The sequence below is a fragment of the Dermacentor variabilis genome, chromosome 4 (assembly GCF_050947875.1).
Source record: "Dermacentor variabilis isolate Ectoservices chromosome 4, ASM5094787v1, whole genome shotgun sequence".
Classification (NCBI taxonomy): domain Eukaryota; kingdom Metazoa; phylum Arthropoda; class Arachnida; order Ixodida; family Ixodidae; genus Dermacentor; species Dermacentor variabilis.
Window position 1 is genome coordinate 98,929,818 of NC_134571.1, and position 14,171 is coordinate 98,943,988.

Sequence of the window (14,171 nt, forward strand, 5' to 3'; positions counted from 1 at the left end):
GGTTTGCCAACAGCAGCACCAGAAAATTACCGCCACCTCTCAAAGTGGCAGCTCTTCGGTTTCTGAGTCGCAGGCTAACGAACTCTTTCTTGGTCCTGGAATAAAGCAAAGCTTTCGTTGCCCATCAGACCCCGCCTTCGCATCCGTTCGTATCGCGGAGGGCATGTTTGTGCACAGTATATTGGTGCCGGCCTCTATAACAACAAGTGCGTGTTAGCCAACAAATTAGTGCTAGTCCGCGCATCCGTGTTCTGCGTTCACAAGGAATACATCGCAACATTACACCTGTATTTATAATGTAGTCTCAAAGGTACTTTTAAAGCCCAGACCTCTTTACGGAAAATCGCTTAATTAGGTTCAAGAATTGGTTAGCCCAATTTAAGAAAACTTGTATCAGCCATTGGTTGCTCCAGCTTATATGGCAAGGAATTATGAGCAACAAAGTCGTCCTAGTTACGTCACTTATGCTTTGCATTTTCAAACAGTGAGTCACTACATAAAACGTACAAGTATTAAGACGTTGCTTACTTTGCGCCTAGCGGAGTGGAGTAAACGCGTTCGTTGTCAAGCGGAAAACGTCAGCAGGGGGGTTATTCTGTAAGAGTCCACCTAGTGGACTGTTCATTTCGGCCGCTGCTGATTGGCTAGGGCCGCTCGTCTCCTCCTCTCTCGTACAGCTGCATCCAATCAGCACCAGCCGAAATGGACAGTCCACTAAGTGGGTTCGTACAGAATGCCCCCCCCCCCTCCCAGGTGTCACTGGGAAGACGGCTCTTTGCAGTTTGCTGATACCTATCATCGTGGAGTGAAGGCCACAATGGCCTGACAATTCAGCCATTGGCAACACAAAAACGAAAGCAAGCAAGAAAAAAATTAAAAAGAAAAAAAAGCAAGTGGCACAGAAATTAAAGAATTTTTCTCATGCATTTACCTTTTTCTTTGCTACTATATTAACACATATTCCAACTCTGCCAGTTTGTGCATCGGGTGGATAGCTTTGGTATGAAATATGATGACGATGTACGAGATCATGCAGCGTTCCTGCAATTTCGCATGCTGGCGTGTCCACTATATGGAACCCGAAGGATTTGTCGCACTTAGTTCATGAGCTGTAATTCTGTGAAACTTTACCTAGTTTGTTCATTCTAATCATGAGCAAAAAGTAAACTGTGTCTAATTTACTACACATATCCACTAAAACCTTTTTCATAGCAGCTGTAAGGATAGTGCGCTAGCGCATATCTAATTTTTGAGCAAGTTTATCAGAACAATTCTCATGCTACGCCACGCCAATTGTGACGCATTAAGAGCTGTCACTCTTAAAAATTTGTCATCTTCGAATGCATAATCCGTGTAATTGCTCTTCATTTAGGAAATTCACGTGTGTTAATGGAAATTAAAAAGCACGATATTCATTAACGATCTAATAATGAATGTAGAACACACCCATCTTAATATGCAGTTAGAATTTATTTTGCGTATCGTGCCAAATGGCTCACATTTTGGTCACCAAAAGGCGTTTCCAACAGCCTGATTTAAAGGCAGTTGACAAAATTAACTTCACCTCAAGAGCTTTTGATACAGCCTGCACCACTGAAAGTGCTATATTGATTATTTAATGAATTGTACGAGAGAACAAAACATCACAGCAGTTCCTTAATAGACAATCTAAGTTACAAGCGTTCACGAACTATTGTGTGGAATGTGATGCCCACTGAAAGAAGAAAAAGAAAAAAAAACTTGTTTGTTCTATACAAACGGACCTATCAGCCCATAGATTGGCAGAAACTAATATTTATTGAGCTGAGTTAGGCCTAGAGAGGACAGTGAATGGCAGCATTAAAAGCTGACGTAAAACACTTGAATCCTTAATAGACAATCTAAGTTACAAGCGTTCACGAACTATTGTGTGGAATGTGATGCCCACTGAAAGAAGAAAAAGAAAAAAAAACTTGTTTGTTCTATACAAACGGACCTATCAGCCCATAGATTGGCAGAAACTAATATTTATTGAGCTGAGTTAGGCCTAGAGAGGACAGTGAATGGCAGCATTAGAAGCTGACGTAAAACACTTGAATCGGCGCGTTGTTGAGTGGGATTTACAGAACAAAAGTGCACTCCAATTCACACAGACAGGCCTGGTGGTTCTAAATAATCAACCTCGTGTTTGAGGACTTGTTTATATAATCTTGTATTCCTCGCTTTGAAGTGTTTGTGGATGCTCAGGATGAAGTTCAATGGGGACGTTGACTCGGAGTTAGTTAAAAAAAAACAGACAGGCTTAAATGCACGCAGGAGCCGCAACCTTACCAATTGTAGCAGAAACAAATTCAGGGAGGATCACTTAATACACCGGCAATTGATAATGGCGAGGGCGATTACCCCTGATGCTGTCGTATATAAGAATTACTTAAGCATTCCTTCAAGAGCATTAGTCTCCATAAGACTCAATGTAGACAGCATTGTGCCCCTGTGCACGAGATCTCGGGGTCAGTTTGTTGCAACCCCATCCGTGTATGGCAGTGCGCCGAAAGCAGATAATTGTTGCGCATAAGATGCCCCTGGTGAATTAAAACAATAAACTACGCAAATGAACTGATATAAAATGACCTTTTGTCATAGAGTAGAATTTTTAAACAGATTTTTTTTTCATATTGTTACGCGAACGAAGGATTAAGAACTCGAGACTATTTACAAGGTATATGTACAAGGGATAACTGCAGCGCTGGCCAGTTCAGCCGAGAGCTCGAGAGTCAGAGAGCGTTTGTCGTCTTTATCGGGGCGCCCGCGTGTATCGTCCACAAGAAACACGCAATATGCATGTATCAATATGTCACCCAGATTGGAAGTCGCACATCAACAAGTGACGTCAATCACCAATGGCGCTTTCAATATCATGTTGCTCTAGCAAAAAGATTCAGAATGTTTAAACCTTGATTGTGGGACTGAGCTTAATTTTTTATTGGCTGACCGCGTCTCGTGTGAGGGCGTAGTCTAGGTGGCCTGCTGCCTGTCCACGAACGATCCTCTTGGAAAATTCACCCCCCCCCCCCGATACACAACGGCATCAAAAAAAAAAAAAAATGAGGCAGCACGAAAAGAACGCTAAATAACGATACCAGTAACCCACTCGTCAGCTTTGACTACATGCTCGACGCCGCTTGACTGAAGCGTACGGAGAAGAAAAATGAACCGGCCTGCCTGTGGCGCCTACAAAAAAGACTGTGAAGCATCGTGCCGCAAGGCGCTTCAACCATCGCAACACATGCACCGCATTCGAAATCTGAGAAATGACCCTGCGAATCAATCCAAGAGAAAGATGGAGAGACAGAAAAAAAAAAACTAGTGTCGCAAGCGATGAGTGCATTGCTCGTAAGGAAACTCGCTGGAAATGCTGCTGAACGAAAGCAGCGGTGAAAGCAGCAGCAAGCTGAGGGTGGCAGAAGGAGGAGCTCGACAGTCTTTCTATCGACGACCTCGCGAAACTGGCGAAACCGTGAAACCAGGCGCCTGTACGCCAGCACGCGTTTTTCGTGGTCTTCTATATAAGAGCACGAGCCACGGCTTCTCGGCCTTAGCATCTAGGAAAAGCGAGCCGCCTCACTCGATCTGTGGAAGGAGGCGAGCGCCGGAATTGACTTTGGCTATTTTTCGTCCGCGAAGGGTGCTCGCTGTGTAAACTGCCTCACGCTTTCTATTCTCATTAATTTTTTTTTCTGATTTGTAATAATGTAAAGCGTACAAAAAAGAAAGATACAAAGCTTGTTAAATTTTTTTTCCCATGGTTATAGTTGTTTTCTGCTCCATTATAGTTCCTTCCTGGCGTCTCAGCCTCAACTGTTCCTTCGCAGCTTTCTCCCTCTTCAACCACAGGGCACCAGTTCTGTCTCCAAGTTCGTTTTTCTTCTCGGGAAATGATGCCGATGCTCTGGCTGCTCCGGATAACAGTCGGGCCACGCCATTTCGAGAAGATTCCCCTGCCTCCAATTTCCTCTGCTTACGGTTATCTTTTTTTTTCTTTTTGTTGGGCTTGTGCACTGAAGTTCCCTTTCTTTGTTAGGCAATGAAGAATAGGCAATCAAAATTGCCGGTGCCCGGGTTTTGAACAGAAGCTTCTCTTCTTCAACGTGTTCATTCGTGGCCTTCTCTTACGCCTTCCCCGTTTTTTTTTTTTTTTAGCACCATATTCGACCTGCATTTGTATTTGTCGGCACCTTTTGTGCTAGCGTCCCCGTCAAACAGAAAGCTTTCATATCGTTCGTCAATAACTTTCCTCGAGCGTGCTTTTTACTTGCAACAGCTGACACCGGCGAAACGTACACACAAGCCGATGATTCTAGACCATCGTATGTGAGTTCTGTCAAGGTTCGAATCATTGTTTCTTTTGATTCATTGTGTTAAAACTGCTTCTCTTTGCAGAAAAAAATTACCACTGAACACGCAGCTTCTGCACCTCTAGAAGAATGATGCGCCGGCTAGCGGCTGTTATTGGGACAAACGCTTTTCCTGTTGTATAGAGTTGAATACATTCCACCCGAATAGTACGAACAGTGATGTTTCGTTTCCTTTTTCTGTGTTTGTATTTCATTCCTTATCACCTTAATTCTCAGTTTGCTCAGGAAAAGCAGTTTGCTTTGCCATTAAAACAAGTGCCAATCTTGTCTTCGTTCTTCTAGAATTGCATCGGTGCTGTATACTGCAAACATTGGAGCAGCTGCCTTTTGCGATTCTCTCTTTAGCGTTCACTGGCAGCGGGGACGGCATCGGCATCGGCATTTTCTTCCGTCTTTTTCACGGTATCTCTTTGTATTTGCTTTTACTTTCGATCGCTTTTTCTTGGCGAAATAATAGAGGGCGGAATGGTTTCAGGGAGCCCCAATATGGAAGGCTTTTTCTCGGCGACCCATAGTCAAGAACGCGCACGTTCGCTTCGCTAGAAAGGGTAAAAGCAGTGAAAGGTTCTGGTGCATTTTTCTCCCGCATACCGATTGTGCTGTCGGAGTGCCCTTTCAAGCTAGCGCACTTAGGAAAAGACGAGAGGACGAATGAAAGACGCGGGGCTCGCATAAAAAAAGAAAGAAATATCGAAGCAGTGAAATGCAAACGTTGATTGGATTCAACCAAGCTCCCGGGTATCACCGTTTGGCATCGATAAAAAGCAAGAGGAAAACTGGACAGCTAAAAATACATACCTCGCCGACATGCTCTCCGGCAAACACGGGCTGTTCTTCTTGCTAGCCTCAGATGTTGACTTAAATTTTAACTTTTGTTTGTTTTGCTGTTGAGTTGAAAGAAACGAATCTGCGAAAATATGCACAAAAAGAAGGCAGAACTCCGGTGCCTTTTATATGAAAGAGAAGAAAAACCCGCGCATAGTTTCCCACAAGTTAACTTTTTTTTTTCTTGCTCTTATAAAGAAGCGTTTTTTTTAAAACAAATACCTAACAATATGCGGAATCTATTCTTGCTCTGGATCACCATGTTTCGCTGGTTGCTATTCTTAAAAGAAGCTTGAAATGGATAACGGCTGCTTTATAGTTGCGCTACAGCAAAGAAAATTCAAACAGTAAGCAAGCACGGCAAGGTCCATGATATTGAAGGAGTCGGTACCGCGGAGTATTTGATAGTAATAAGAAAGAAGTCTGCCGTCTGAAACAGTGTATAACCTTTCACTGTGGCTGGCTGTTTCTCGTCTTATATCTAAGCTTTTATCGATAATTCCCACCCTTTGTAACCTCACCGCATATAAATTTATGCCTTTAAGAATACTCTACTACGGCGCATGCATAATTTCAGGCTAAATGCCAAGTATAACTCTGTTTCAAAAGGCGTAGCAAGCTTCTTTGAATTTCAGCCTACTTTCTTTCACTTGGGCCAAATTCGTACGTCCGTATAGGCATTACGCTTTCCCGTAACCAGTGTCTACACATACTACCTTCTTAAGCAACCTTACCCTTCCCCTAGGGCAGGGTAGCAACAAGGAGGCTTTAACTCTGGTTAACCTCCCTCTCTTTCTATAATTTGCTTAGCTCTGTCTCTCCAGTACCGGCATGATGACATTATATATATATATATATATATATATATATATATATATATATACACACATGCAAAGTGCCTAGAGAAGCCCGTCACGCCACAATTTCGCGTCCATACATGCTACATACAAGCGTCCACGCTTGTATGTAGCACGTATATAGTAAGCAACAAAGAGCTGTATCAGGAGTTTCTCATGTTGCTCTTCAATTTTCTCATTGACATTTTTAATTTAATTATAATATTTGAAAAGTCTAGTGATTAATTAACGCTAACCATATATTTAGGCGGAATGAAAAATATAATCTGAGTATGCGCCAACCGACGATAAACAACACTACCTTGGTTCTGTCCAGATACGTATCATTTGTATATTTTTTAAGTCTGGCTAAATTGGGACACCTTGTATATGTGATATATGTGTTTGTGATCTTGTTGTTTGTGAGCCCTGCTCCGTATACTTAAGTAGATCTGTAGATAAGTCAGCAAAACAAAACCCGCAGTTAGAAATCCTAATGTCCTAGTAGTTCAAGAAAAAGTTTTCTTAATAACTTCTTAAGGATTCACTTTGCGCACTTGTTGCAATTGCAGGCTTGATGCCGAGCAGTAGTGAGATCACGCCTGCTTTAGCGAATTTGGCGCAAATTTAGATATTTCAATCTTTAAAATATGGTACAAAATGCTTTCGTGTTTCAGTCAAGTTTCCAAAAAGTTTCAGTTTAACAGTTTGAGACAGTCTTTACTCCAACACCAATTCGTTTTTTAGCAGATGGCGACGCTGACAGATCTCTAATTGGTAAGTTTTATTTGACTTTATTGGTTTCTTGTTGATAAGCAGCGTTTCAGGGAGTCTACCGCTGCTGCCTTCACCAATATGCTTTGTATGTCTATCGGCTAGGAAACAAAGAACTTGCGTGTGGCAGTTCTTTATATACACAGCATGGTCCGACACCACTTATGCGATAGCAGAAACCGATGAAAATCATAATTAACCTTAGGCATCCCCCGATATAAATGCAAAATTAGACTTAATACATAAAGGATGTTTTTTTTTGTTTTTTTTTACCGTTGAACCCTAAACAAATCTCTTCATCGTAAAGACGACAACATCAATTTCTTACAGGACAACTCAGGGAACTTCGGAGGCAGGGGATAAGTATTTTATTAAGGCAAAGTCCCATGCCGGCCTTGCAAATATTATTGAATTCCACTGTGTAAATAACGCCTTGCTGCGTTATGTACACGCCTGACATCCAACAATATTTAATAAACTAGCAAAGTGCAAGGTTGTTTTTCGAGTGATACTTATGTTCCTGCGCTTTTCCAGAACTAGCCACTCTAAAGAGCAAGTAAGACTCCATTATCCAATGTAAACAAGCGTGTTTTGAGTACAGGAAATTTGAACATGCTGGAAGTTAAATCAACAATCTCTTTGCCTTACTTTACTATTCTCCTAATCCCGTGGAGCAGACCGCTAGGTCGAGATCACGCAAACTCTACAGAACAATACCACGACGTTTCCTTCCCTTTTCTGACTCGCATTTGCTTCTTTCTGGGACACAACTAAAGCCGGATTTTTATTCTTCAGCTAAAATTCCAACAAGCCTCATTTATTTTGAACCTCCGTCACCCCCTACTACCGGTCATGGTTCAGAGCTACCTCTTTCTGCTTCACGAATTTTTCGCACAGTGTTTCTCACCACAAAGTGTTTCTTCCTAGCATAGTGTGCAGTAAGCATTAGCTCTTCTAGGCCATTAACAGAGAGCTTGAGCTCGTTACCCGATAAGCAAATTACGAGGGTTAAGTTAAGAAGTAAGGGATTACGTTTGCCTCTCCAATGAACGGTTGTGTACCTGTACAGCATTTTCTTTGGATTTACGACGTGGTGACAGCTTATGAGAAGTGTCTGGAGAACAACCCGATCATTGAGGCTGAGCGAGCACTCTTAGTTTGCGAACTTTACCGGGAGCTTGGCCAAAACCTACTGGTGCGAACGTTACCATCTGCTCTAAAGACCGCTATAGTTCAGAGCCTATTCTCATTGTTAAAGGGACACTAAAGCGAAGCAATAAATCAGTTTAGACTAATGAAGCACTGTTTGAGAACGCTGCAGGCAGTCATTTCAAAAAATTGTTTGATTATTAGACGAGAAAATAAATGTCCAAGTATCAGTATTTGAATTTCGCGCCGATACCCCAGCACCGGTACGTCAGCGTGACGTCAGGTATACCAAAATATGTTTTCGCATTTGGGCTGCGTTGGCAGAGTAAAGGTTCCCGAAACTTGCCATGTTTAATATTTGTTTCCTTTAGAACACAATGTAGTCAATCTGTACCGTTATATATAATTGGTAGGCCCTAGCAGACGCCATCAAAATCCAAGACGTCACAGCCACCAGGTGCGGGAACTCAAGTAGGCGTCGCCACCCGTATTTCATTCTTGCGCTTTTTCTGGCTTACCAAACATCTAATCGTTGTAAGAGTGGTGTTTTTGGTATTGTAGAAAGGTAATTTACTGATGCAGCAGAAATCATTTTTCACTTTAGTGTCCCTTTAAACTCTCTTTTCCTCAATGCATTTTCGTCCACTCCATGGTTGCATTTGGTTTCAATAATCCCCTTTATAGCGTGCTTTGCTTATAAGGTTATTATAGACTTTCAGAAAACCAACTTTCGTTTGCAACAAATTGAGCTTTATTTAAGGTCGGAATGAGATCACCACAGATGTGCGCATTCTTGTAAGAAAGAAGCTGTACTGGTCACTATTATGAAAAGTGCATGTACTGGTTCCATTTGCTGGGTTCATTCAGGCTGTATTTCCAAACAGCCAAAGCGTGTTCAGAGAAAGCAAAATGCAGGGTTCAGTTCAGCACAAGCGTGGAGTAATACGACTGGTGCAACACCACGTCTATTACAGCGCCATAATGTCTAACGTAGTGCAAAAAATGGTTAGAAATAACACAACACTTTATGGCTATTCAATGAGCGCAAGGGTACGTTGTTAACAAGATTTCTTTTAATGAGCGCAGGCTTTGGCTCAACACCAGACCTTCCCTTCATCTCCAATCTCCGCATTAGTAGGATTCAACTGCAGGCCCTAATTAGGTAACATATTTTAGGCTGGCTTTAAAGCTAATGACCGAATCAACTTATGTCGTAGCTCACTGGTCATAACATTTATCTGCTAACCACGAAGCTGTAGGTTCGACTCCCACCGATGGCGGCAGCACTTAACCCCGCGTCTGCTTGCATTTTGGTGCGCTTTAAAACTCCAGCCAGTGAAACTAATTCTACACACAACTCAACCCAGTGCTACCTTCCGCCTACTCGCCCATTTTTTTAGAGACCTCAAACATTCACCTAAATAAATACCTCTGATCTCTTCTGTAGGGTGCGGCCGCCGTACAGACGGGATCATAGTTCATAGGGCATATATGAGATCACATGCACGAAGAGCTAAAGCACAGTTGTTTTTTTTTTGCAGGGGGGGGGGGGGGGGGAGGAGGGGGACCACCGGAGACCCGTCCCGTGGAGATACCGGTTTATCTCACTAACTGTCAAATGCCAGTGAGAAAAAAATATTAGCCATATCTCTGTTATACATATATATATATATATATATATATATATATATATATATATATATATATATATATATATATATATATATAGTGTGTTCGTGTGTGTAAATATATTGGCGCAATAGCTCTCGTTAAATACAGACACGAATCCCTCACTCAGTCGTCAAAATGTGCATCATGAAGAACTGGAGCAACCTCCTGTTTTATTAGGCTTAAGAACATGTTTTTATTGTGAGTTCATCATGTACGCAGTGTCTATAATGGGCAATATCTTGTAGAACATAAAGCTTCAGTATCAGGTGAAGTGTTGAAATTGTTGCGGAAAGTGTAGAACAAGCGTTAAATCAAATTCGCCTGCAAAAGCTATTTCCCGCTTCGCTCCTATCCTGGATAATTTGCTGCCTTGCCAGTCCAGTACAGAACTTCCTCTCCATTTCTTTCTCGAAGTGCATCTTCTATATTTCCGGACAACTTTCTGCTAAACAAATCACATTTTTTTTTCTATGAAAGGATATTAAATTAGCTCGAAAGTCAATGGAGGTCATTGTTCAGTTCTCGTTTCTTGTTTTATTTTTTGCTTTGGTCCGAGCGTGTCATCCCTGGGATTTCTGGAGAAAAAAAAAAATACGCGCTCTGTTTCCTTCGTCACCAGACATCGCGAAGCCACAATATGCTATTTTAACCACCCCCTCCCCCCCTTAAATTTATGTCGGCTTGACTCTCAAACACGTATCTACTAGCCTGGACGATGCAGTGTTTTAGCGCTGGAGCGAGAAGCAACACGCGTGCGCGACAAGCTACTTGAACTTCTCGAGCCCACCATCAAGTCCTGACCAGACTGCTACTACGAACCAGAAGAGGAAATTAAAGCAAACAGTGAGCACAGTGCGCGTATAATCTCTTCCGCTTCGACACTTCATTTCCGGTTGGATCCGGCGAGAACTAACATTAATTTTCATGAAAGCGCAGACGCCAAGAGGTCCTGTCATTAGCGCTTAAATATATGGGGGGCCTGAGTGTCTCTTTAAGGGCAGCGAAAATTAGAGCACATATATTAGCTTACATTTATTTTCTTAAACACCAGCCTCTGGAACACAACTTCGTTTATCTTTATTTATTCCTTCTTTTTTTGCTACTCATTCTCTTCCTTCCAGCTCCAAACTTCTTGCGCCGTCTAATCATCTCTCGTCTTTAAGCCTAGTCTTTTGGTTCATTCAGGTGCCTTGTTTTAATCTATACTATCAACTGACACTGAGAGATAGCACATATTGAATGTCATGATGTATTTTAAACATACACAGCAAAACAAGTAATAGCTCAGATTAACGTAAATAACAAGTGAGTGCACAGGCACAGAAAATGAATAAAAAAACAAATTCGATGGAAATTTTGATGATGAAGCGCTTTTATCGGCACAGTACTAATAGCAACATTGCACGTCAGAAAAGATTAGCATGGGGTAAGGAGAAAAAGATTATCGGTAACTACCCAAAACAAAGAAAAATTGATGTTCAAGATTATTCCATAAGTTCGAAGAACTTAGTTTTTTTGACGTCAAGACAAGAATATATGTGGAGTGAGAAGTGGGAAAGAGCGTCAGGAAAAGGTTTCACGTTTTAGTAAAAACGCGAACCACTTAACCAGACGAAGTGGGGCTTATATTGAGCAACAAGTAAAGAATAAAAAAGAAATATTTGAGAACATAGGAGATAGCTATTTCCCGAGTAGTGATGGCATTTTACTAATTAAAACTCTTTTTTTACATTTATTAACATTAGGAGGATAAATCTTGATGTACATGAAGCGCGATTAATTTTGTTGGCTTTTTTGTGAGATAAATTTCTTTTAAGGGGCACTACTGTGCGATAACACCATGTTACATTGCCTTTTGCTTGAAAAATTTCACTGCGAGTTAATCCCAGAGAAGTGTTATTAAATATGAAGGATCGCTGCTTGATGTTGCTTGTTGCGGGTTTTGATGCCCAAGCCCGAAACATTTCTTTTATTCTTCTATCCCACATGCACCATTACATTCCGTTACATTGCGATAAGAAAGTGCAGCGCAATTATGTGTCGCGAATCTACGGTGTCGCCTTCATTCGATGCATAAGTCATCGTACTAATGTTGCCCGACCTATTTCGTGATTTCCGTCAGCAACTCAAGTTGCACCTCGTCGACATGTTGACTCCGGAGACATCACTAGTTCGGCCAAATTTGAGCATGTCGAACTATGGATGAACAAACTTGAACCGTTAAACGCGTCCGCTCGTTCTTCCGTGTTCTGGGGCGAGCGAGTTTTCGTGTTTCTCCCTCAGCAGCATGTCCGTCTTTCGAACAGGCGACGCATCGCAGCCGGAGTTTAGGCCGACATAGCCGGAGAACACCCTCAGCATTAAGCTGTCTTTTTCTCCATGAGTAGGGATGACATGCTTACCTCATCTTGCCTTTCACATGATTGCGGAACAAATTTCTGTCGTCGTCATCTTCATCTCCCACGCTCTTCTAAAACCCTGTATTGATGAATGCATCTTAACTTGAAGCCCTTGCTTGACTTGATTTTTTATTACGCGTGTTGTGAACGCGCCGCAGGAAATGCAATGAGCGTCGTGGGCATGTTCATGCCAGGCGTCACATACGTCGAGCACGGGCTTCAAGTTAAGATGCATTTATGAATGCGGGGGTTAGTCTGACTATCATTATTGCCCATTTCGCAGAGGAAATACTCGAAAGTAATAGGTTCCGTTGCTCGTACGGATACGCTCGGGTCCTTTCATCTCTGTCAGCGGAGAACTTCCGCAGCACCTGCACTGGTAGCGCCGCTACGACCGTGCTGACTCCGACATTCTCGTGGCCGTGGCGCCGCAGCACCGGCATTAAAATGGAGCGGCCGAACTCAGCTTTTCGAGACGTTGCGCAATGCGTTCTTTCTCCTTCATTTTTTAGCAAATGAGCCTGCGCAGACCGCTTGTTGCTATGCTTGAGAGCTCTTTGGGACTCTGCGACAAAGGAGATTGAAGGCTACCTTAGGTGCCTGCAAGCGCGCGATTCTCTAAGAAAAATTTAACCAATCCGTGGACAACAAATAAACGACTAGCTGAACATTGCCTTCAAATATCCTTCTTCTGCGCTCGTTCGTATGCGCGTATGCAAACCCGACAATGTGCCTAGCGTTCGCTATTCCCAGCATGTATGTATATATGGCCGGTGTTTTTTAGGACCTCAGTGATGACATTGTAAATCTAGAAAGAGTGCCATGCTTTGCAGAGTTCACCGAACCCAGATAGCCGCTGCACACACCGCATGAGGAGAGACTACGAACTGCTAAGGTAAACACAGACAACAGTGAAAGCTAGACGCAAGCAATACACGCGGAGAAATAGGTTGAAATAAAACGAAAGTAGGTATAGAGAAAAAACTTGAGACCTACGTCGTGGAGTGAGCATGAAGGGTACTTAGAAAGGGGAGATGAGCTTAGGATTTGAGAGCAATCTTGTTGTTGTTGTTGTTGTTGTTGCTGTTGTTGTTTTTGAAAGTATGTACCCCACGCTCACCTGGGTGGCTGCGGCGGGGAAGTTGGGCTACGCCATTTCAGGCACGTATGCGAGCGCAGTTGCTCGACGACTTCGGGCCTCAGCGATCGCCCAGACGGAGCCTCTTTGCATTCACCGCCGTACACATCGAGAGGCCTCAGTAGAAGGGCGTGCGTGCACGCGTTGTCGTCGACGGCTGCTGGCACTCTCGCCGAGCCCGTCGCTTTTCTCTTTTCTTTCGCTCCCGCTCCTAGCCGCTTCAGCACTGCTAGTTCGGCGCCGTCGCCTCGTCTCTTTCCAGGTTACTTAACGAACTTTTTGGTGTTTGCTTGCTCACAACGTTTGACGAGCATCGATGGCAGCCATCTTAGTGCGTGCCACGCTTCGCGAGTGCTCGATGCAAGTCGTTTAGTTCTCGGCAAACAGCGACGAAGCGTGTGTTTGCTCTGTCGTACGGGTAGACCTGCTTTCACGCACTGCCGCTCGTACATGAACGTGTTGTAGGCTCCGTCTTCCTTGTTGTTCCTCATTGTTTGCATCCGCCTTAAGATGATAAAAAGCTGGCGCAGTTAAGAACGGCAGCTGTCAACACTTTCGGTTGATGGGGAGATGAACAAAGTATCTGATAATACATTTTGTCGTTCACCTTAATTGACGCTCTGTATGTTTTATTTCATTTTTTTCCTGATCCAATAGTTCGGGACGCCATGGTGTTTTCAAGCGAATGTGAAGAGCTCGTGACAGGCAACGACATAGCTGATACAAGGCAGACCACGTTCTCCGGACAGCGTGAACCTTATTCGGCCTCTTCAAGCGGGAAAGTGTTGCACGGAGAGCGCTGTTATAGCAGTAAAAAGCAAGCTTGTAAACAAGTTTGTTACTTGGTGCGTTAAAAGGCGTCACCTGTTATGTTATGGATCCGCTGTAGCATCACAAGAAATCGAGGGACATGCTACCGAAATTGAACGAACATGTTTCTCACGGTTTATCGACGCTGCTAAAACTTCGAATACTTCGATCAGCA

At 43.0% G+C, this 14,171-nt stretch overlaps 1 long non-coding RNA gene across 1 annotated transcript in view; it reads right to left on the bottom strand.

The window, feature by feature from the left end:
• The window catches only part of LOC142577861 (uncharacterized), a 34,476-nt gene extending 21,080 nt beyond the window's left edge, over nt 1-13,396 (bottom strand). Inside the window, exon 1 of the long non-coding RNA XR_012827082.1 lies at nt 13,169-13,396. This is a non-coding gene — a long non-coding RNA (uncharacterized LOC142577861). The remainder of the gene's footprint in view (nt 1-13,168) is intronic.
• Between the last annotated feature and the right edge of the window lie 775 nt (nt 13,397-14,171).